Source organism: Octopus sinensis, linkage group LG9, assembly GCF_006345805.1.
Source record: "Octopus sinensis linkage group LG9, ASM634580v1, whole genome shotgun sequence".
Taxonomy (NCBI): Eukaryota; Metazoa; Mollusca; class Cephalopoda; order Octopoda; family Octopodidae; genus Octopus; species Octopus sinensis.
Window position 1 is genome coordinate 75,427,401 of NC_043005.1, and position 24,035 is coordinate 75,451,435.

Here is a 24,035-nt window from a genome sequence, read left to right on the forward strand (position 1 = left end):
CATATTGTGTAAAGCATAAAATACCAATTATATCTTCTGTTTGTCAAACCACCTCAAGTGCAAGAGTAGAATGTGGAACTTATGGATAGTGCATGAACCTTCTGAATATAAGTCTTGCTTTCCAGTGCACCTTTCAAAGTAAGCTATGTCTAACATACACATATGTGTGTGTATATATATATATATATATATGTATATATATGGCACATAAAAAGCACTCACTACACTCTTGGAGCGGTTGGTGTTAGGAAGGGCATCCAGCTATAGACACCTTGTCAGATCAGATTGGAACCTGGTACAGCCTCCTGGCTTGCAAGTCCTCAGTCAAACTGTCCAACCCATGTCAGCATGGAAAGCGGACATTAAACGATGAATGATAATATATATATATATATATATATATATATATATATACAAATTGAGATAGGGGTTGTAAATGCAACCCTCCATGGGATAACATATATCCAATATACTGCTAGTGAAGTACCCATTTCTCCATTTTCTTATTTTGTATCATCATCATCATTTAACGTCCGCTTTCCATGCTAGCATGGGTTGGACGGTTCAACTGGGGTCTGGGGAGCCCGAAGGCTGCACCAGGCCAGTCAGATCTGGCAGTGTATATATATATATATATATAAGTGTGTGTGTGTGTGTGTATATGAATACATGTATGTATGCATATATAAATATAAGAAGAGATGGTATTATCAAAATACCAACTCATGTGGCAGGTGAGTTATCAACTGTACAGGCAAATTAATAAAAAATATATATACAATATAAGTACTTATATATATATATATATATGTATATATATATATATTACATGAAGGCACAACATGAGCATCTCCATCACTAAAAATTGAAGTAAAAAATACTTCTACAAATCTATTACAGGCATGAGAGTGTGTGTGTGTGTGTGTGTGCATGTGGGTGTGTCTTTGTATTTGTGTTTGTCCTCCCATCAACACTGAACAACTGGTATTGGTGTGTCCCTGCAACTTAGCGGTTTGGCAAAAGAGACCGATAGAATGAGTATTAGGCTTAAAAAGTAAGTCCTGGGGTCGATTTGTTTGCCTAAAACCCTTCAAGGTGGAGCTCCATCCAGCATGGCTGCAGACAAATGACTGAAACAAGTAAAAGAATATATATATATAAATATATATATATATATATATATATATATATATATATATATATATATATACATATATATATATATATTATATATCTGTAAATGTAATATGTGACAATTATTCAGTAGCCATGATAAAACTCTGAGTTTCGGATGCCGGGGTGGAAATCCACGCCGCTATCTCTTCAGTTATCCGGCCATCGGAAAAATGCTATGTAAAATGACCGTTATACAAAGGGAAACTACTGTGTAATTGGCCATTATTAAGACAAAAGAGCTACTTAAATGACCGCTAAGTGAGGGGAGGGAGTAAACGTAAGGGGTTAAATAGTTCATAGTATTCGCGTAAGCACACCTGTTCATACCTGCACATGCGTGCCCGAACACCTACGTGTGTGCGCCTAAAGATATACATTCATCCACCCTCACTTGAAAACTTACACATCCTCACTCTCACTATTTGCCAAATGTATATGTATATACATACAAACCTACACACGCACACCACAAAGGTTCTTACACACGTCTATATACGCAAAAGCACAAGAAAAAGCAGGGCTAAGGGTAACAATACAGAATATATATATATATATATATATGGTGGCTGTCCCCTCTTTATCGAGTATGGCCATTGCTCGAAGCTTAATCAATGTTGTTATCGTGCAATGCCTGTGCAAGATTTCTTTTAAAGTGAGGAAAGGCTGTGCACTGAGTCAATCCCACTCACTAAGCACCAGCAGCCATAATCCGAAAAGAAGAACAAGTCAACATCATCGGTAACCACTGAGCTGCAGGTTTTATGTCGGAGTTATCCCAGTTACCTGAGTTACCTTCTCCTAGAAGGATGCCCTAAGAGTCCTTCACTCCCAATGGTTTAACCGTGTGATCGGGCATTCAGTCCGATTATTTCTATGTCCCTGCGCATGATACAGCCTTAAGACATTTATTGGATGGCCGTTGACTCTCAAGAGTTCCTCCGCCCTTTGACGGGTTTTGTTTTTCATCCCACAGGGTGTCCAACACACACATACACATATATATACATATATATTTACAATAGGCTTCTTTGAGTTTCCGTCTACCAAATCCACTGAAAAGGCTTTGGTTGGCCTGAGACTAAAGCAGAAAACACTTACCCAAGATGCCACATAGTGGGACTGAACCCCAAAGTATGCTTCTTAGCGATGCACTTACACCTGTGCTTGTGCTGTGCCTGCACCTATAAAGAATGAAAATAACAAGAAAATAAACTACACCACCAAAAAATTTTCCAACTAACTGCTGTTTTTATTATTACAAATATACCATCCACCCACTGAAAAACTTCATGAAATAAAGTATTAGTAAAAACTTTTTTTTTTACAATAATCATTTTATTATATTTATGTATTTGTTTTGCAAGATTCCTGATGTGAAATCAAGTATTGAAACAGATATTGTTAGATTTCAGGATCGTCCTTTTTTTTTTTTTTGTCTTTTTTTGCCAAGTAAACACATGCACTATATATTTGCTTTTCACTTCAGCTTTATTAAATAAGCATCCAACATATAACAATATTTTGTTATAACTTATTGATTAAGGTGGTGAGATGGCAAAATGATTACTGCACCAGAAGAAAATGTGTTCTTTACATTCTGAGTTCAAATTCTCCTAAGGTCTAGTTTACCTTTCATCCTTTTGGGTTCGATGAAATAAGTACCAGTTGTGACTTGGAGTCGATGTAATCAACTAGCCCCATCCTACTAAATTTCAAGCCTTGTTGCTATAGTAGGAAGGATTATTGATTTATTAATTTAAGTGGTGAGCTGGCAGAATCGTTAGCATACTGGACAAAATGCTTAATGGTATTTCATCTGCCATTATGTTCTGAGTTCAAATTCAGCTGAGGTCGACTTTGCCTTTCATCCTTTCAGGGTCGATAAATTAAGTACCAGTTATGCACTGGGGTTGATGTAATCGACTTAATCCATTTTTGTCTGTCCCCTCTGTGTTTAGCCCCTTGTGGGTAGTAAAGAAATAGGTATTTCATCTGTCTTTATGTTCTGAGTTCAAATTCTGCCAAATTTGACTTTGCCTTTCATCCTTTTGGAGTCAATGAAATAAGTACCAGTTGTGCACTAGTATCAATGTAAACAACTAGAAACCCTTCCCTAAAACATTTATGCTTATAATAGAAGGGACTGTTATTTGTTGATTTATATAAATCAATATATTTATATACTTATTGATTTATATAAAGGCAGTGAACTGGCAGAATTGTTACTGTGCCAGCCAGAATGCTTAGCAACATCTCACCTGTATATATGTTCTGAATTCAAATTCCTCTAAGGTTGACTTTGCCTTTCATCCTTTCAGGATCGATAAAATAAATACCAGTTGAGCACTGGAGTTGATGTAACTGACTTAGCCACTCCCCTGAAACAGCTGGCCTTGTGCTAAAATTTGAAACCAATATTTATTGATTTATTCTTTTCTACTCTAGGCACAAGGATCGAAATTTTGGGGGAGGGGGCCTGTCGATTAGATTGGCCCCAGTATGCAACTGGTACTTAATTTATCGACTCTGAAAGGATGAAAGACAAAGTTGACCTTGGTGGAATTTGAACTCAGAATGTAGCAGCAGACGAAATATTGCTAAGCATTTTGCCTGGTGTGCTAATGTTTCTGCCAGCTCACTGCCTTATGTTTATTGATTTATTGAACAGGATGGATTGGCAGGAATTTGTAGTTTTCAGTTCAAATCACACTGAGGTTCACTTTGACTTTCATTTTCCCAGGGTCAATAAAAACCGATATTAATCAAACCCCAGAGATGATTTAATTGACAATACTCCTCCCCCATTTTCAGGCAGCAGATAACACACAGACTATAATTACAAACAATGATTATAGAGAGACTCTTTATGATGATGTCATTCATTCCAATGATTATGGAAGTTTATTCAGTTCTGAACATGATAAACGATGATTGTGCAGGATTTTAATGAATATTTGTTTGAAATATTTTAAGATTTACGATGTAATTATAATTTGAAACCATATCAAATTTCTACTTCAGTTTTGTATGCATAAATAAATAACGCCTACAAATTCATTTTCATTCCCCCATATTTTTTTGTTTCCATTTAAATATTTATAGTTTCCAACCTAATTAGAAATATAAAATATTAAAAAAATATCCAGTACAGATATAGAAATACTGTGATGAGTGTGATTTCAATGAATGTAGATGATCACGTATAAGGAACATGACTAACTCGGCAAGTGTAAATATTCATAAGAGATACATTGCCATATTTAATTAGTAGGGCATGTGTTTTGATGCGTAGACAGGATAATTATGGTTATTATGTTATTATTATTGTAGTTCATCGTTTTCTTTTCGTTTATGCGTTTAAGAGATCATTCTGAGTTCTGCTACTGATGTATTTTACATTGAGCTTTTAATTGCAACCCTTTGAGAGTTGTATCCATGCAATAGGTGACCCTTGAAATTATACAATACATGTGAAATACATACACACATGCACAAAATATATATAGATATACATGCATATATATATGAATGGAGATTGTCAAAATGAAGGGGACACCTCTGATGAGAACCCAATAAGGTTTGGAAATTGATTAAGCTTGTTCATCATTTTTTCAGTCTGTGGAAAAATGGTTACAATTTGCCCTCTTTTCCTCTTTTATTTGCTTCAGTCATTTGACAGCGGCCATGCTGGAGCACCACCTGTAGTTGAGCAAATTGACCCCAGGACTTATTCTTTTGTAAGCCTAGTACTTATTCTATCAGTCTCTTTTGCTGAACTGCTAAGTTATAGGGACATAAACACACCACCATCAGTTGTCATGAGATGTTGGGGGGACAAACACAGACACACAAACATATGCACACAAATATACGACGGCTTCAGTTTCCGTCTACCAAATCCACTCACAAAGCTTCGGTCGGCCCGAGGCTATAGTAGAATACACTTGCCTAAAGTGCCACACAGTGGGACTGAACCCGGAACCATGTGGTCGGTAAGCAAGCTACTTACTACACAGCCACTCCTGTGCCCTGTTTATAATTATACCATATGTTACATATATTATATCATACCTTGACACTGTGTGGATTAAGATCTCCATTGACAGGCCACTGGTATCTATTGTGTTAAACACTTTTGGTATGCAAATTAGTGAATCCTTCATAGAGTAACTAATGCATTTATTAAGTATATAAACAGTTTGGCTGGTTGCTTCTCTGGAGATTGTTAAAATGATGTGGATGCCTCTGATGAAAATACAATAAGGTTCAAAAATTGATTAAGGTTGTTCATCATTTTATTCAGTCTGTGGAGAAATGACTAAAATTTGCCCTGTTTATAATTATACCATATGTTATGTATATATATATTTTCTCTCCTTGTTCCTTTCTGTGGAAGAGTGTGGGCTTGAAATGTTAAAGACTTTTTCACTTCCTGAGCGTTATACTAATACATCTGTTTGTTGTCTAAACCACCTGTCTTCGCCTTTTGTTTTTTTGTGAATTCTCCCTATATATATATATATATATATACATTTACACACACACACATATATATATATACACATATATATACATACACATATATATATATTAAATATGGGGAAGGCCAGTTTATGGGATTACCTTAGGTTTCCTGTCCATAAAGGGTTTAGCCTTATGGTATATCGTCAGATCCCAAAAGTTTGTTGGTCCATGACCTCTTAAAAATATGGAGGTCACAGGCCAACATATTTTTGGGATTTGATGATATGCCATAAAGCTAAACCCTTTATGAACGGGAAACCTAAGGTAATCCCATAAACCCGCCTTCCCCATTTTTAACATGTACTGTTCTACATCTTAGAGATGTGCCTCTTCTTTCGGATTTATGTTTTTTACAAACAATCTGATATATATATATGTGTGTGTGTGTAATAATAATAATATTTGATGAAGAAAATGGAAGATAGATATTTTGTACTAATCTTATTCAGTATGATTATTGTTTTGACCCATCCTGCAACTGTCTGTTATAGGTAGGATTTTGTGCGTCTAACTGTGTTGTATGATTCTGTGCAGTTTGTGTCATGTCTGGTGCATGCATAAAGAAGGGGATGTCCTGCTAGATATACTGAGATGTCCTAGGCATGTTGTTCGAGCCTGCTGTATCTTGGTTATGACCGGCTAAAGTTGTCTGTGAGTGTATAACATGAAATTAAAATCATACAATCATAAAATATAGGCGCAGGAGTGGCTGTGTGGTAAGTAGCTTGCTAACCAACCACATGGTTCCGGGTTCAGTCCCACTGCATGGCATCTTGGGCAAGTGTCTTCTGCTATAGCCCGGGGCCGACCAATGCCTTGTGAGTGGATTTGGTAGACGGAAACTGAAAGAAGCCTGTCGTATATATATATATATATATATATATATATATATATATATAATTTTAATCCAAAAGGGAAACAAAAAAACAACAACAACAGGAACAATTACAGTATTATTATTAATAGGCGCTCAGGAGATGGAAGCAGGATATATATATATATGTGTATGTGTTTGTGTTTGTCCCCCTAGCATTGCTTGACAACCGATGCTGGTGTGTTTACGTCCCTGTCACTTAGCGGTTTGGCAAAAGAGCTCGATAGAATAAGTACTGGGCTTACAAAGAATAAGTCCCGGGGTCGATTTGCTCGACTAAAGGCGGTGCTCCAGCATGGCCGCAGTCAAATGACTGAAACAAGTAAAAGAGAAAAGAGTAAAGAGTATAGAGAGTAGGACCTATCAAAGAAAGATTACATTTAGGTTAACAGAGAGGGAGTGTGCACTCCCAGTCATGACAACACACTCACACAGGTGTACGGACACACACCTACACATAGACATATGCTATAAATTAAAAACACAGAATCATAGAAGAATATGAATACATGAAAGTCTTCATGTATCCAAGAGCATGGAAACTACTAATTACAAGGTAATTGCTATATAGAATTATCTTATAATTTGCATACTGAAGCTAGATCTATATTTTTTGGTTAGGCATAAACTGTTAAAACAGAAACCAATAATAAGGAAAAAGAATTCCAAATCAGTGATTTTGATAGCTGTGTCACAGGAGTGTGTTTGTTCTTTGGTCCAAGGTGATGGCTGGTTGAGATGATGAATGAAAGGTGAATGACTCTTGCGAACATTTAAAAGAAAATTTTATTATTGCACATAGAGTCAATTGCATTGATTTTTTTTTTTACAAATAACAACAGCAGTAATGGAAAGACTTCCTCCTGTCCTCCCCTCTCTTTTTCTTGCAAATTATTGTTTTTTTATAATTTTTTTTTTGCCAAAAACCCACGCTTTCGGATACGGAGATTCCGGAAAAATGCCAAAAATCGGAATTTTGAAATTGCTTACCTACTCTCTTCTCACAGTTTCTTCATTTTTCACTTTTTTCCGTAACCCTAACCCTAAAACCCCAACTCTAAAACCCTCAACCCTAAAACCCCAACCTTAACCCAAACCCTAAGGAGAAAAATTTTTGGAAACTTTTTTTCAGAATCATAATCTCTGTATTTTTCTGCATATTAAAAAAAAAAAACCTGAAAAAAGTTAAAAATGAAGAATTTAGTGGGGGGACAGGGTAATTTTAAAATACCGATTTTTGCCAATTTTTTTTTTGCAGCTACGTATTCTCTGTAGCTCAAAACAAGTGTTTGTGTAGAAAAAAAAATTAAATAAAAAAGGAGTGTTTTTTGGTGGGGTACAAAAGGAAGTCTTGTCATAGAAAGGTATGCCATTTGAAAGGTATTTATATAAAAGTTCATTAAAAGATATCCATTTTCCCAAAAGTTATTAGGGAAAAAAATCGGACCTTGTGAATTTTCCGAAAGTCCTTTCCCCACCCCCTTGGAAAAGATTTCCCCCATTAATTTTTGTTTAATTGTAATGTATGCCGTTTGAAAGGTATTTATATAAAATTTTATCAAAAAAAAAACATTTTCCTAAAAGTTATGAGGAAAAAACTCAGATCTCGTGAATTTTCCGAAAGCCTTTTCCACATCACCCCAGTTGGTTTGTATGCAATTTTGTTTACATATTCGTTTCATACACATTTTTGTACTAGATTTTGTATTTTTGACGGGGTAATAAAGTAAATACTAACCAAAAATAGGAAGCGGGTTACTGATGGGACATGGGCTATGTACTTACCACTTATTGTGCCACCATGTTACCAGTTATGCTACTAAATGTCTGACATTCCATCTCTTCAAATAGTAGAAACAATTATAAACTATCATCTGCAATTAAATGTTAATTGCTAATTCCTGTATAGTATTGTTCTGAAATAAATCTTGCGAAGGTATTCCTCACATCCTCATAAAAACTGCATACGTGTAGTGGAGATTTGAAACAATTGCTAGGTAACCTGTCATACATCATGGGCGTTGTGAGTGTTTATTGAGCGAAAACACCTAAAGCTCCACGAGGCTCCGGCAGGGATGGTGGTGATCCTTGCTGTACTCTTTCACCACAACTTTCTCTCACTCTTACTTCCTGTTTCTGTTGTACTTGTATTTCAAAGGGCCGGCCTTGTCACTCTCTGTGTCACGCTGAATATCCCCGAGAACTACGTTAAGGGTACACGTGTCTGTGGAGTGCTCAGCCACTTACACGTTAATTTCACGAGCAGGCTGTTCCGTTGATCAGATCAACCGGAACCCTCGTCGTCGTAACCGACGGAGTGCTTCCCCATAAATCATGGCCAAACCAAAGTAGTTTCACATGATTGGTCTATTAAGCAAATAATCAGCATCAGACCATCACCTTTTGGAGGTAATTTCAGAATTTTGAGGCAACTGTGCGATGTGTCTCCATTCTTGTCACAGCCAAATGCCCCCAGTAGATGGTTAAGAATGATGACAGACAGATGACAGGAAGCTCTATCGCCAGGAATATAGTACAATTGTTTCCAGTTATGCTGGGCCAACCACATTTTGCTGTAATCAGTCAGCTTGCCATAAACTCCAAGCGGTATATCTCTCTCAGTATGCAATTATTGCGGCAAGACTTCCTTTTGTACCCCACCCCAACGGGAAGAAGTCTTTCTCCTTTCTATTCACACTCAAAATATTGAGCGTTTATGGGGAAGCCTGAAAAAGTGTATTGTTCAACCCAGAATGTGACCTAGCTACTTGAAACAATGTCACTCAGTTACTTTTCATATGGGCCATCTCACCGCCAACCCAGCGACTTCGTAAGCTTCTTTTGGATGCTGCAAGACTATACCCATGTTCCTGATGACACGGAAAAATATATACCAGTCCTTCATGTCATTCACCAATAACTCCTTAAAGGTAAGTTAGCGCATTTTTTATACTGTTAAATATTCTTGGTGAGCTTTCGATATGAGAACCGTGTTTATCACTTCTTAAAGCACGTATATTTGTTTATGTTTCTGAAGAAGTTCGTCGGTTTCGGTAAAATTAAAAAAAAAAATTGTTACATAATAGGTGCAGGAGTGGCTGTGTGGTAAGTAGCTTACTTACCAATCACATGGTTCCTGGTTTGGTCCCACTGCGTGACACCTTGGGCAAGTATCTTCTACTATAGCCTCGGGCCGACCAAAGCCTTGTGAGTGGATTTGGTAGACAGAAACTGAAAGAAGCCTGTCGTATATATGTGTATGTATATATATATATATATATATATATATGTGTGTGTGTGTGTGTGTGTGTGTGTGTGTGTGTGTTTGTCCCCCCAACATCACTTGACAACCGATGCTGGTGTGTTTACGTCCCCGTAAATTAGCGGTTCGGCAAAAGAGCCCGATAGAATAAGTACTAGGCTTACAAAGATTAAGTCCTGGGATCGATTTGCTCGACTAAGGCGGTGCTCCAGCATGGCCGCAGCCACATGACTGAAACAAGTAAAAGAGAGTAAAAGATTATATGTAGGGTAGGGGAAAGGGGATCTTTTGAAGACGGTATGAAAGCAAAAGAAACAGAAAGTGCGATTGGATCAGGGAAGTTCATTTGAAGTTGGCATACCATGTAGTGACTGAGAGAACTGGTAGTGATATTAACCAAAAATATTTTAAACAAACAAGGAAGGTATCAGACAGTCGTGAATATGCTAAAAACAACAGCTAAATCGCCCTTAACTTTTTTCTATAGTGAAACTATATTCAACACCGTATTTATGAATTTGTCTTTCTCACCATGATATAGGGGCTCTTGTGTGTGTGTACGCGCGCGCAAGACGGAGAGAAATACATACAAACATCGAGAGAGAGAGAAAGAGAGAGCTATATGTTGGATATTCATATGCTGGATGTAAAAACAATCAATACTCTAAGTAGGAAATTAATTTGTTTACCATGAAATCCTTCACTGAGAATTGTCTGTCTAGGTTCTGCCAAAGGTAAACATTTTTTCTAAGCCATACATCTCTTCCACAAAGAATACAAATATTGTTTCATATATGAAATATATGCAGATTTACATTGTTCTTTTTGCTTTTTTTTTTCAATAAATTAGCCGCTAAAGGTATGCCTAATTCCCTAGCAATACTGGATAACTGCTGGTCCTACAAGAAGGATATATATGTTGGACGAGCTCCGCTGGTTTGGGGTAACTGGTGCAGCGAGTGGCATTCTTCGCGGTAATGCCATCACGACCGTGTCCACAGGGCGAGGCTGAAAACACCATTTGTTCTGGTGTCTATCACCTCCATCATCTGCTGCTTAACCTCATCCTTTTTTTTCTTCTAATTAAATTGTTCAATCTATATAAATAAGACTAGCTTTCATATAGTCCCCTATGTCAAAAAAAAAAAAAAAAGAAAAAAGTATTGTCTACAGCTGCAATGCCTTTGATCTCAGATTTGTTCAATCAGGAACGATCTCGGGGTTAAACAATTTCAATAATAAATCGTATTAACTGGTATACAAAATGCACTCCTATTTTACAATATGTTTTATGAGGAAAAAACAGATTGTAAAAAGATAGTTTAAGTGCTTTGGGGAAATAAATGTATGATTCTGTACATGTAAATACGATATTGTGGCAGGGTATTGGGAAAAGTATCAAACCATAAATTTATTACAAATAAATGTTAGAGCAACATTTTCAGTTTGTAGATGGTTTTAACTATTTGATGTTTTATTAACCACATATTTTAACGGTTCCACGTAAAAGTGCCCTGTAAGAAGCATCCTGTACACTGTGAAGTGGTTGGCGTTAGGAAGAGCATCCAGTCATAGAAACTGTTAAAATAGACAATTGGAACTTGAGCTGCTCCTCAGTTGGCCAGTTTCTGTCAAACTGTTCAACCTATGCCGGCATGGAAAGTGGACGTTAAATAATGATGATGATATTTTTACAGGAGAAGAAAGAAAAAACATGAAAAGTATAAAAGGCCAAATTAACGAGAGGTAAAAAAAGCCCCTCATGACTACTTCGCCTAAGAAACAAAGGGAAAACAGGGTGGCGGGATTAAACAGCAGAAAATAGGGTGGGAAGTAACAAATGTCTGGTTTAGCCTTGCTTTGTAGAGATGATTGCAAGGGCGTTGTCGCGGAGAGTAGCCAGGGACACTCGCTGCAAGAACCACCCGACCTTGTTGGACTCGTTTCTCTGACGAGCCGCAGTTATCTCGATTTTGTGGTGGAAATCGGCACTGCAGGGTCCGAGAACACCTGAGGTCTCGATTCCGACTGGAACAAACTGATTGCAGGTGGCCATGCTCCTGTATTTGTTTATCTTTCTCTCTGCATTATGGGCGACGATACTTGGTTTTGCAGCTAATGCAGTAAGGTTGGAGCCAGAGAACGTGTCGCAGATTAGGGATCTGCCTCCCTCATATGAGAACAGGGTTATTCTGTCGAGGTGCTTGACATCACTGCGGTCAAGATCTACTGGCTCCAGTTGTGACGGAAAGCCAACTATGCCTTTTCTGTTTAAGTGCACTTTTTGAAATTTTAAAACTAAGTGAAATTTTTCAAATTTGGTGTATCTCAGGGCTTAATTCGGATCCTTTCTTTTTGAACGGCACATGTCAACACAATTTCTAGTTAACTGACCACTTTAAAACTTCGTATACTGGTAGAATGTGTCAAAATAAAACATTTTTTCCTCTTGGCTTTCTTGAGAAAATTGTAATTTGTTTGTTTAACGTAGTTTAATTTTTCGAATTTTAACCAATGAATCGCCTCTATTTAGCTAAAATCATTTGCTGCGTCTAAAACTGAGACAACATCCTGTCACTAACCCTAACCCTAATTTTTTTTTCTTAATTGTTAAATTAATTTAATTGCTACGCGTGTAAAAAAAAAAACGAAAGGCTAAAACGAAAGCAATGGAAAATAATTTAAACAATTAACAAACAAAATAATTCTATAATTTTATACACCCGCTTTCCGTACGGACGGAAAGCGTGTGTATAAAATTGTAGAAATTGAAAAGCTGCAACGAAACAGAAAAGATTTGAGGGCCTCTCTAATTACGTCATTCACGGCGGTGTGTCGGGAGAACTGGCCCGCACTATAGCTGCAGGATAATGGATGCAGACCGAATTCGACTACCGCTCTACAACGGCATTTGTGCGACTCACACTCGCGGTAATCGAGATGCTAAGTCACTCCGATACGTCTGCGCTCATCATCAAGAAGGGTACGAGCTGATGATGAGGGCACCGAATTGAGCCAGGTACTGCGAAGCAGAACGGAGGGAAGCGAGGCGATACTGGTCTAAGGATGTCCCAATCCGTCCGATGGCAGATTTGCATTTGGTGTTGTCCCAGTTACGTTGGACATCTGTATTCTGGAAGGTGATCGAGAGAATTGCCATACAGAATGTCAAACTTGTATTTCTGGCTTAATACTTTCTGTAACAGCAATTAGCCAACAGGGTTGCTCACTGCTTCTATGGTTTTGTCATCCATTCATTGTAAGTAGCTGACAGGTGGTTGAAAATTTAGCATATATTTCATCTTTCTTGGAGAATTTTCAGTTAGATAATTAAAAAATGTTCATTAAAGGTAACACAATCATTAAATAATATAAAGCACATATCAGATGTGTGAAGGCGCAAAAAAATGTAAAGCGCATATCAGAGGACTTGCGGTCGGAGGATCGCGGTTTCGATTCCCAGACTAGGCATTGTGTGTGTTTATTGAGCGAAAACACCTAAGGCTCCACGAGGCTCCGGCAGGGAGTGGTGGCGACCCCTGTTGTACTCTTTCGCCCCAACTTTCTCTCACTCTTTCTTCCTATTTCTTGGGGACATACGTCACAGAAACCGGGAAACCGGGCTCATGAGCCTGGTTAGGCTTGAAAAGGGTACATAAATAAAAAAAAAAAACATCAGCTGTAGGTTATGTATGACCGAAAAAGGGTTAACATGCAGTTTACTGTCGAAAATTAAAAACTAAAAGAATAATGTGATAGAAACCAGAAGTAACGACAGTGATGTTACCGAAATTTCGTAAAGCTCAATTGATATCCGATGGGTGTTCTTCCTCTGCGAATCACTGCAACTTCTGTACTCATGAAGTTGCCTATCATTCATTCAATTTTGTTATTCAAACGATAGCATCTATGCACGAACTTATAGAAGGCGAGGGATGCTCGTCAAGAAGAAACTTGGGCGGTAATGTGAGGTTAGGGGTGATTTAGTTACATCATGTCTTCATGAGCATGTGTGGCGAACAAATTTTGAGACTGAAAAAAAAAAATTACTACGAATCTCATTCCGTACATCTGCGACAGTTATGTTTTCCTGGAAATGTAATTGTTTTCTTCGTGTTATATTAAATATATGTACGTTTATGTATTGGATACATTGGTTGCCTTACATGCAGTGTTTACTTGAAATTACGAGCTGTCGGTATCATCACCTCCGCTTTCTATCACAATACATTTTCATTTTTTAAAGATTATTTATTTTCACTATTTTTCGATGGTAAACTGCATATTAGCCCTGAGGAAGTAGTAAATGTGATGATGTAACATCCCCACGTAACTGTCGACATACCGTTAAAAATGCTTTTGTAAGTTTGTGCAAACAGACTGTGATAATTTGTCTAGTTTTCAATATTTTAATATTAATAACAATTATTGTACCTAGTGGACATATGCTCATCTGGTTCCATAGTCTATGGTGTCCAGTCTTCCATTTGTGATATGACCGCGTTAGATTAGAGCAGGTTTTGGATGTGTAGCAGAACTGTTTAACACTCATTTTATTGTAATATTAGACATCTTGTCAATGTGGATATTTTAACCTTAAATACTGAAGAATTGGCTCATCAGAGCTTTTCTTAGCGTCACCAAGTCGCATGACTCAGTTGTTGACCAAATTAGTTGCAGGTATTGGTCGATTTTAACTGTCCAATCGTGTGTTTGCCACAGACTTTGTTCCCAACGCGGAAAAAACCCATTTTTGCCCCGTGGAGCCACCCCATGCTTACATAAACACTAGTTTCTCCCGCTCTTGGATCAGCCGCCATTGACTAGACAACACCTCGTCTCACAGCTGTCTTCAACCAGTCGCGGCCCTTCTTCATCGTTGCAGCCACAGACAGCAGACCACAGCCACATTATCTATTAAACCCAGTAGAACTGAAGTCATTTGTATGTTTATTCCAGATCGTAGTATTAACATCATTCATTTTGGCAATTTTCAATTATTATAACGAGAAGAATAATCGTCGCTTTTTCAACTTATTCAAATCTTATCGATCTTCTTTCCACACCACATCATTATAATTAGTGCATTATAACCTCTTCTTGTTATAGATACACTTCAAATTAAAAAAAAGCGTGTCTTATATGCCGGTGAATATGGTAATATTTGGCTAAGTGCAATATTATGAAGCTAAGTGCAATATCCTGCTTCCAATGTCGCCATCTCTCCACTTCCTTATGGTTCCATTACACAAACCTCACTCCAGTGTCGAATTTTCAGATTCTGCAATCCAGAATAATGCAACTCTTGTCAGAGTTGCATCATTTTGGAAACAAATGGAAACATGGCATATAAAATGAAATTAACGAAACTCAACTAAATCTAAAAACTTAACTTAGAATATTCTCTAACCTTCATCACGATCTACTGGAATAGTTCTCTTTTTTGAAAATCATCAAATTAGACTTTGGCAATGTGATAAATTTGACTTGGAATCCAACGGAGTAAAGAATATTGATTGTTAAAACCAAGATTCAGAAAAATTTCTTGAAAAGAAGTGTACCGTATGATCTGGCTGTTTCAAACTCTTTCAACTTCAATAACAACAATGACAATGCTGACTAATTTTTATTCTCACAGGTGATGCAACAGTACATAGTGATGATGCAATACTTGCAATGGAATGATTCAAACAAGCAAGGAGAAAATGATAAAAATTCAGAAATTACTCATTTTACTCCCAAGTATCATTTTGCTCCTCACCCTTAACGTGGAAGTTTACAAAATTATTTTCCATCTTACTCTTAGTTTTGTTTTGTTTTAAAAATAGAAATATATTTTAGGTTTACTATTGTTTATATTTCGAATTACATATAAATGAGGGTACCAAAATCTTGTAAGTGCTTAGGGTCTCTGTGGGTCTTAATCCGGCCCTGACTTGAAGAGTTCAGAATGAACATAAACCTCATTATCTTTGTCGGCTGTTGTAGTGGATCTAAGATAAACACTCATAATGGTTCCAAAATATAGCACAGGGCCAGTGCTGTACTGGTACTTATTTTATTGTCTCTGAAAGGAAGAAAGGCAGAGTCAACATCGGCGGTATTTGAAATATAACCATAGGCGCAGGATTGGCTGTGTAGTAAATAGCTTGCTTACCAACCACATGGTTCTGGGTTCAGTCCCACTGCATGGCACCTTGGGCAAGTGTCTTCTACTATAGCCTCGGGCCGACCAAAGCCTTGTGAGTGGATTTGGTAGACGGAAACTGAAAGAAGCCCGTCGTATATATGTGTGTGTTTGTGTGTCTGTCCCCCTAGCATTGCTTGACAACCGATGCTGGTGTGTTTATGTCCCCGTCACTTAGCGGTTCGGCAAAAGAGACCGATAGAATAAGTACTGGGCTTACAAAGAATAAGTCCCGGGGTCGAGTTGCTCGACTAAAGGCGGTGCTCCAGCATGGCCACAGTCAAATGACTGAAACAAGTAAAAGAATACGTAATAAGAACAAGTAACAAGAACAAGACATCGGAGATGAACGAGATTGTAGGAAATAAGACAAATAAATATTTGGCTGTGTAGTCAAGAAGTTTGCTTCCCAACCACATAGTTTCAGGTTCAGTCCCACAGCGTGGAGCCTTGGGCAAGTGTGTTCTGTTATAGCCTCTGGCTGACAAAATAGCCTTGTGAGTGGATTTAGCAGACGGAAGCTGAAAGAAGCGCTTCGTGTGCGTGTGTATGTGTGTGACCTCGTCATGTCAAACACTTCATTTCACGTTTCTCCAGCTGACAAATATGAGTAATCCCGTGATAGACCGTCGTCCCGTCCAAGGAGGAATCACAGCAACTAGGAAACTGATCCTATGTGTCTATGTGACTTAGGAAGGATCTCTGTAAGGAAATATGACAACGACAAAATTGATTCATCATAAAACCTCTGTTGCATGCACAAAGATAACACTACCTTAGTGCAACTGCATGGTTGTCTCATTGCTAAATATGGACACCCCTCAACTAACATCAAGCGTTCCTACTAATTTTTTTCCTTTCAGGTGCAGACAGACATCAAACAACGTATCCAAGTACGCTTCTAGCAGAAACTCACCTCTAGCTGTCTTGTGTAGAACATTGGGTGTGCCGCCATCAATGTTGGCACAACGAAAGATAGGTCTGAAGAGTGTTGAGATGCTATAACACAGGCGAATAGGTGTGTACTGTGTAGTAGAAATAAGATAGCAAGGAGCTTCATCCAGACTCCGCACGGTCAATAAAAATAAGTACAAATTCGTTTGGTAGTAGTGGTGATGGTTGGGGTAACAACACTGGAATGGGTTAAGAAGGTATATCGTTGGGAGAGGAATGGATAAACAGAGTTACTAAGAAGAGTGTAAGGTCGAATAAGCTTAAACCAGTTATAGGTAATACGAAAGTAACAGTGATCTCTTCGTGTGTAACAGTCAAAAGCAAATAGATATGTAAAAAGACCGCTTTTTACGAAATTTTTCTATAGACTCTAGGCGTAGGAGTGGCTGTGTGGTAAGTAGCTTGCTTACGAACTACATGGTTTCGGGTTCAGTCCCACTGCGTGGCACCTTGGGCAAGTGTCTTCTATAGCCTCAGGACAACCAAAGCCTTGTGAGTGGATTTGGTAGACGGAAACTGAAAGAAGCCCGTCGTATATATGTATGTATATGTATGTGTGTGTATATGTTTGTGTGTCTGTGTTTGTTCCTTCAACATCGCTTGACAACTGATGCTGGTATATTTACGTCCACGTAACTTAGCGGTTTGGCAAAAAAGACTGATAGAATAAGTACTAGGCTTACAAATAATAAGTCCTGGGGTCGATGTGCTCGACTGAAGGTGGTGCTCCAGCATGGCTACAGTCAAATGACTGAAACAAGTAAAAGAGTTGACAATGTCAACAAGTGTAATCGAACCCGCTATAATGACTTCGGACTTGGGTGGATGTGCTGGCTATCGTAATAGTAGTTAACCAGGTGTATATGGAAGCTTTGGTCATAGTACAAGGAATGAAGATCAAGGCCTTCGTAATTCAACGATGCAAAAGACCTAATTCTGCGACACATTTTAAGAAGCCGACCTACCACCTGATCATTTAGCACCCTGGCGAACAAATAAATTAAATGGACGTCACAAAGAAAGAAAATACCCAACTCGTTGTGAATACCAAGTCTTTCCATAGTGAAGAATGTACTATACAACAGATCAATAATTAGTCATCCCAAGATAAGAATTACAACTCAGAAACAGAAAGCTAAGTGAATGGGAAGCACTCCGTCGGTTACGACGACGAAGGTTCTGGTTGATCCGAATCAACGGAACTGCCTGCTCGTGAAATTAACGTGTAAGTGGCTGAGCACCCCATAGACACGTGTACCCTTAACGTAGTTCTCGGGGATATTTATCGTGACACAGAGAGTGTCAAGGCTGGTCCTTTGAAATACAGGTACAACAGAAACAGGAAGTAAGAGTGAGAGAAAGTTGTGGTGAAAGAGTACAGCAGGGATCACCACCATCCTCTGCCGGAGCCTCGTGGAGCTTTTAGGTGTTTTCGCTCAATAAACACTCACAACGCCTGGTCTGGGAATCGAAACCGCGATCCTATGACCGCGAGTCCACTGCCCTAACCACTGGGCCATTGCGCCTCCACGCTAAGTGAAGAAGTAAGATTTGAAAAGAGAAATACTCTTCTGAACGAGATGGATAACTATGACAGTACAATTGTGCTCAGACCACGTCATATCTGTGGATGGAGGGCGACATGGTGGTGGAATTGTACTATTGGTGAGACCCTGAAATTATATAAGCCGATAGAGACTGACAAGTACACCATCGTTTACGACGACGAGTGTAACTGTTGATCTGATCAATGGAACACTCCACAGACGCGTACCATCAATGTTGTTCTCAGAGAGATTCTATTTCTTTATTACCTACAAGGAGCTAAACATAGAATGGACAAACAAGGACAGATAAAAGGGATTAAGTCGATTACATCGACCCAGTGCGTAACTGGTACTTAATTTATCAACCCCGAAAAGATGAAAGGCAAAGTTGACCTCGGCGGAATTTGAACTCAGAACGTAACGGCAGACGAAATACGGCTACGCATTTCGCCCGGCGTGTTAACGATTCTGCCAGAGAGATTCAGCGTGACATAGAATGTAACAAGGTTGGCCCTTTTGCCTTACATGTACAACTCATTTTTACTGAGTAGACTGGAGCAATGTAAAATAAAGTATCTTGTTAAAGAACACACCGCGTCGCCGGTTATCGAACTCACGAACTTACGATCATAAGCCGAATACCAGGGAGGCGCAATGGCCCAGTGGTTAGGGCAGGAGACTCGCGGTCGTAGGATCGCGGTTTCGATTCCCAGACCGGGCGTTGTGAGTGTTTATTGAGCGAAAACACCTAAAGCTCCACGAGGCTCCGGCAGAGGATGGTGGTGATCCCAGCTGTACTCTCTTTCACCACAATTTTCTCTCACTCTTACTTCCTGTTTCTTTTGCACCTGTATTTCAAAGGGCCGGCCTTGTCACTCTCTGTGTCACGCTGAATATCCCCGAGAACTACGTTAAGGGTACACGTGTCTGTGGAGTGCTCAGCCACTTACACGTTAATTTCACGAGCAGGCTGTTCCGTTGATCGGATCAACCGGAACCCTCGTCGTCGTAACCGACGGAGTGCTTCCAGAAGCCGAATACCCTAAACACTAAGCCACGCGCCTTCATATTCTTCAACCTGTCTTAAACCAAAAGTTGGAGATGGATAGGAACGAGACCAGGTGTCTGGAAAAGAAATGAGACATCAGGTACACTTAGCAAGCAAAGGAAAATAGATTAAGTGTGTGTCGTGAGGATCAGAAGCGCAATGTATTCCATGTTATATGGTTCTTGATTTTATCAATTCCGGAAGAATAAAGCGCAAGTGCTACAACGACAGGACTTAAATCCAGAACGTAAAGGGCCATAATTGAATACTGTCCCATGTCACACTAACGATTCTACAAAACTGAAATTCTGTTCATGTATTAAACAAATGATATATAAAGGGAGGCTACTCTTGTACGGCAGAAATAAAATTGCTTTCCGTTGTTTCACTCTATCATTGAACTGAATAAATTTATCGTAATTATCTGATATCAGTTATCTAATTTACATTGTATTATTAAAGTTATTTGATAATGATAACTTTAATTTAAAAATAGTAAGATGAGTGAATAATGTAGCCAACATCAATAATTAGGTCCATTCTGTATTTTGACATATGGGCATTAAAAGTGACTCCTATTCCTAAAATGTAAAGTATATACACACGCGTAAGCATACAATCTCTTCTTCCATGTGTGTGTGTCCAGTAAATGGAGAAGTCCTACTGTATGATAGCATATGGTAGCCGATACCCGTAAATGAGCCTTGGAATGCACAGTATAAGGTTATTACCCAGATTATATATACACTTTAGATGAGTTGTAGTGCACCTGAGCACTGTACACATTATTATTATTATTATTATTATTATTATATTAAATATGTATGTATGGATGTATGTATGTCTGGCCCTGTATTACCACACAATATTATAATGGTCCTGCCTGTAGACTACAGCAAGAAGAAAGTTATGGGTGAGATATATTCCATCATACCATAATTCATTAAAAAAGGTAGTCCATTGATTGAACAACTTGTTTGCCAAAATCAATAAGGAAGTACATCATGTGTGTGTGTGTGCGTGTGTGTGTGCGTGTGTGTTTGTGTATGTATGTATGTATATATATCGTTCCACCCATGCTAGCAGGGAAGGCAGGCGTTGATGATGATATATATATATATATAGACATGTATATATAATTTGAATATATATGTATACATACCTTATCTGTCTGTCTTTCTCATGCTCTCTCTCTCTCTCTCTCTCTCTCTCTCCCTCCTCTCTATGTATGTATATATATAAATATATATATATATATATATTCTTCTATTCTTTTATTTGTTTCAGTCATTTGACTGCAGCCATATTGGAGCACTGCCTTAAATCAAACAATTCAGCTCTAGAACTTATTCTTTGTTGGCCTAGTACTTATTCTATTGATATCTTATGCTGAACTGCTAAGTTACGGGGATGTAAACACACCAACATTAGTCATCAAGTAATGGTGGGGGACAAATACAGATATGAAAAAATATACATACATACATACTTTCAGTTTCCGTCAACCAAATCCACTCACATAGCTTTGGTTGACCCAGAGCTATAGTAGAAGACACTTGCCCAAGGTGCCATGCAGTGGAACTGAACCCATAAATATTGTATGTGTATATATTTATTGTGCATATGACAGTACGGGTGTGGCTGTCTGGCACTTTGAGGAAGTGTCTTCTATTATAGCCCTAGGTTGACTAAAGCCCTGTGAACAGCTTTGGCAAGATGGAAACTGGAAAGTACCACATTGTATACACACACACACACACACACATATATATAAGTCCACTCTGCTGAGTGGTTGGTGTTAGGAAGGGCATCCAGCTATAAAAATCCTACCAAAACAGTCACAGTAGTCTGGTGTAGGCTTCTTCCTTGGCTGGCTCTTATGGTACCATCCCACCCATGCTAGCATGGAACACAGACGTTAAATGATGATGATGACGGTGGTGGTGGTGGTTGTAGTGTAGGGTGGCTCCCTCAGCCTCTGGAGTTGTAGAGATGCCGTTGTAGCATAAGCCATATTTTGGGTTTTTAAACTTGGCGGAATCACTTCCAGTGGGAAAGTGTATGAGAAAGCGAAGAGGAGAGAGAGGGAGAGAGACAGACAAAGAGAGAGAAGAGGAGGGAAACTGGGAGATAGAAGGCAGGAGGGAGAACAAATAAATGCTTCCAGTACATGACTGGCACTTTATCTAAAGACCCTGTAGGCACCAAACTTCACTTGACTAATTTGAAAACATCACATCAATCTTGTTAACATGGGAAGGCCTGCAAACGTCATTGATGCTGACCATCCCTTTCTTGATTATCTTCTAATAAAAACTGCACTACCTGCTCTAGAATTGTGATTTGAAATAAGTTTCAGGTTGTTTGGGTTGTTTCTGGGAAAAACATTTTATATTATTACTTCATTCCAGCCTAAGTATCAGGGAAATATGTCGCAGATCTCCAGAGAATGTTACTCAACATCATATTCAAGAAAATATATTTATCTCATGAGACTGGACTTTAACTCCTAATGAAACTATGTGCAACATATCTCATTGTCAGAAGAATAAGGATTATAGTGGCAGGGGCTAAACAGGGGGTTAAAATAAAGCTTAGCTGCAACTTTTCTCTTCTGAAGATCTATCCATCCATCCATGCATCCATCCATACCTATCTTCTACCTACCTTCTTACCTACCTACATACCTACCTACCTACCTACCTACTCACCTACCTACCTACTTACACTTGCACACATATTTGCTTTTCTCTTCAATATGTTATATAAATATGAATACATTATAAATTGATTTGATGAAGGCCTATTTATGGTTTTGCTCTATGACACACACACACACACACACACACACACACACACACACACACACACACACACACACACACACATAATTACATACATGTAATATAATTTTTCTGAATGTTCAGATTTTAATATGCTAGACCACTGGTTTTAAATTGATAATCAAATTAATATTCAATTTCCCCACCTTATTATTTAAAATTTATATATATATATATATATATATATATATATATACTAGCAGAATCACCCGTCGTTGCTCGGGTTTGTAAGGGAAATAACTATATAAACATTTTTAGAGATGTAAAGTATAATAGCCATCTCAATATGGCTAACCACAAAGGGGGGGGGGTGTGTTACTGTAGCTTTTTACGTTCTGAGATTTAATAATAAATTTTTAGAGAGTTACTTCCCTTATATATGCCAAAAATGCATTAAAAATGGGAAAAATTGATGGTAAATTTTTTTTTAAATCGTAGACTCATTGTAGACGCGCACTAATACCCAGAAGGGCTCGATATGAATCACGACTGAACCGCAAAATGTGGGAGTAGTTAGGAATCTAAATTGTAGGAGACAGACAGCACACAACCTCACTTTTATATATAAGATATATATATATATATATATATATTATAATAAGATATATATATATATATTATATATATATAGGTGCTTGAGCCTCTCTGAGAGAGAGAGGGTTATATATATATATATATATATAATTTTTTTTTTCTGTAGTTTCAGCTCAGAGCTGTGGCCATGCTGATGTACTGCCGTCTTGCTACACTGTTACTACTGAGAGCCTCCTCCAATATGTGGCACTTGGTGAAGAATGAGTTTGATGTAGCTACCCTCATTTGCACCTCTTACCTTGAGGTAGGTTCATCTGGGACTCTCGACAGGAAGAAGTCCAACCTTGATTTAAAAACACCTACATCTACTTAGTGCAGGTTCCTCAGGCACTTAAGGAGAATATTAAAAAGCTGTGGGTCCCTGAAACCCAGGCTGTTGCAGTAACTGGTCCTGAAGTGTGATGGCATTGGTGGCATTTTTGGCACTATGCAGTGTCGACCTGTTCTGGTATTGGTGTAGCTTTCAATGCCAAAACTTGGCACAATTCCTTCCAGGATCTGCCAAACCTCTCCCACCTTCACTCCAGGGAGTAGAGTCTTAGCTGTTTTAGCCTTTTCCAGTAACTGAGCAGTTGCAAAGAGATGATCTTCTTTGTGAATCTTCCACTGGATTGCTTCAAGATCTGCTGTAATTTTACACTGTTTGGTGACCATAGCTGGGAGCAGTAATCCAGGCAGCTGAGGATTAACGTCCTCCAGAAGACCATCATGGTTTCCTTATCTCTGGTTCTGAATGTTCTCAGGATTCATCCAGCCAGTTGTCTGCACTTTGTCGCCATCCTGGTAATGTGCACTTGGAAAGAGGTATCATCACTCATGTTAATACCCAGGTCCCTCACTGATTTAGGCTCTGGGATTGAAATTCCCTGTGGACCAGATAGATATATATAGATATACATACATATATATGCGTGATCGTTCCCAGGGCCACGGATTGGCTCCTGTGCTGGTGGCACTTGAAAAGTACCATTTGAGCATGATCGTTGCCAGTGTCCCCTTACTGGCACATGTGCCTGTGACATGTGA

General features: G+C 38.5%; 1 long non-coding RNA gene across 1 annotated transcript; it reads right to left on the minus strand.

The window, feature by feature from the left end:
- Nucleotides 1-201: 201 nt before the first annotated feature.
- Nucleotides 202-21,502, minus strand: LOC118764879. The gene is made up of 3 exons (XR_005000705.1): nucleotides 21,353-21,502; nucleotides 6,763-6,766; nucleotides 202-221 (listed from the first exon to the last, which is right to left on the minus strand). It is a non-coding gene; the product is annotated as an uncharacterized LOC118764879 (long non-coding RNA).
- Nucleotides 21,503-24,035: the final 2,533 nt, after the last annotated feature.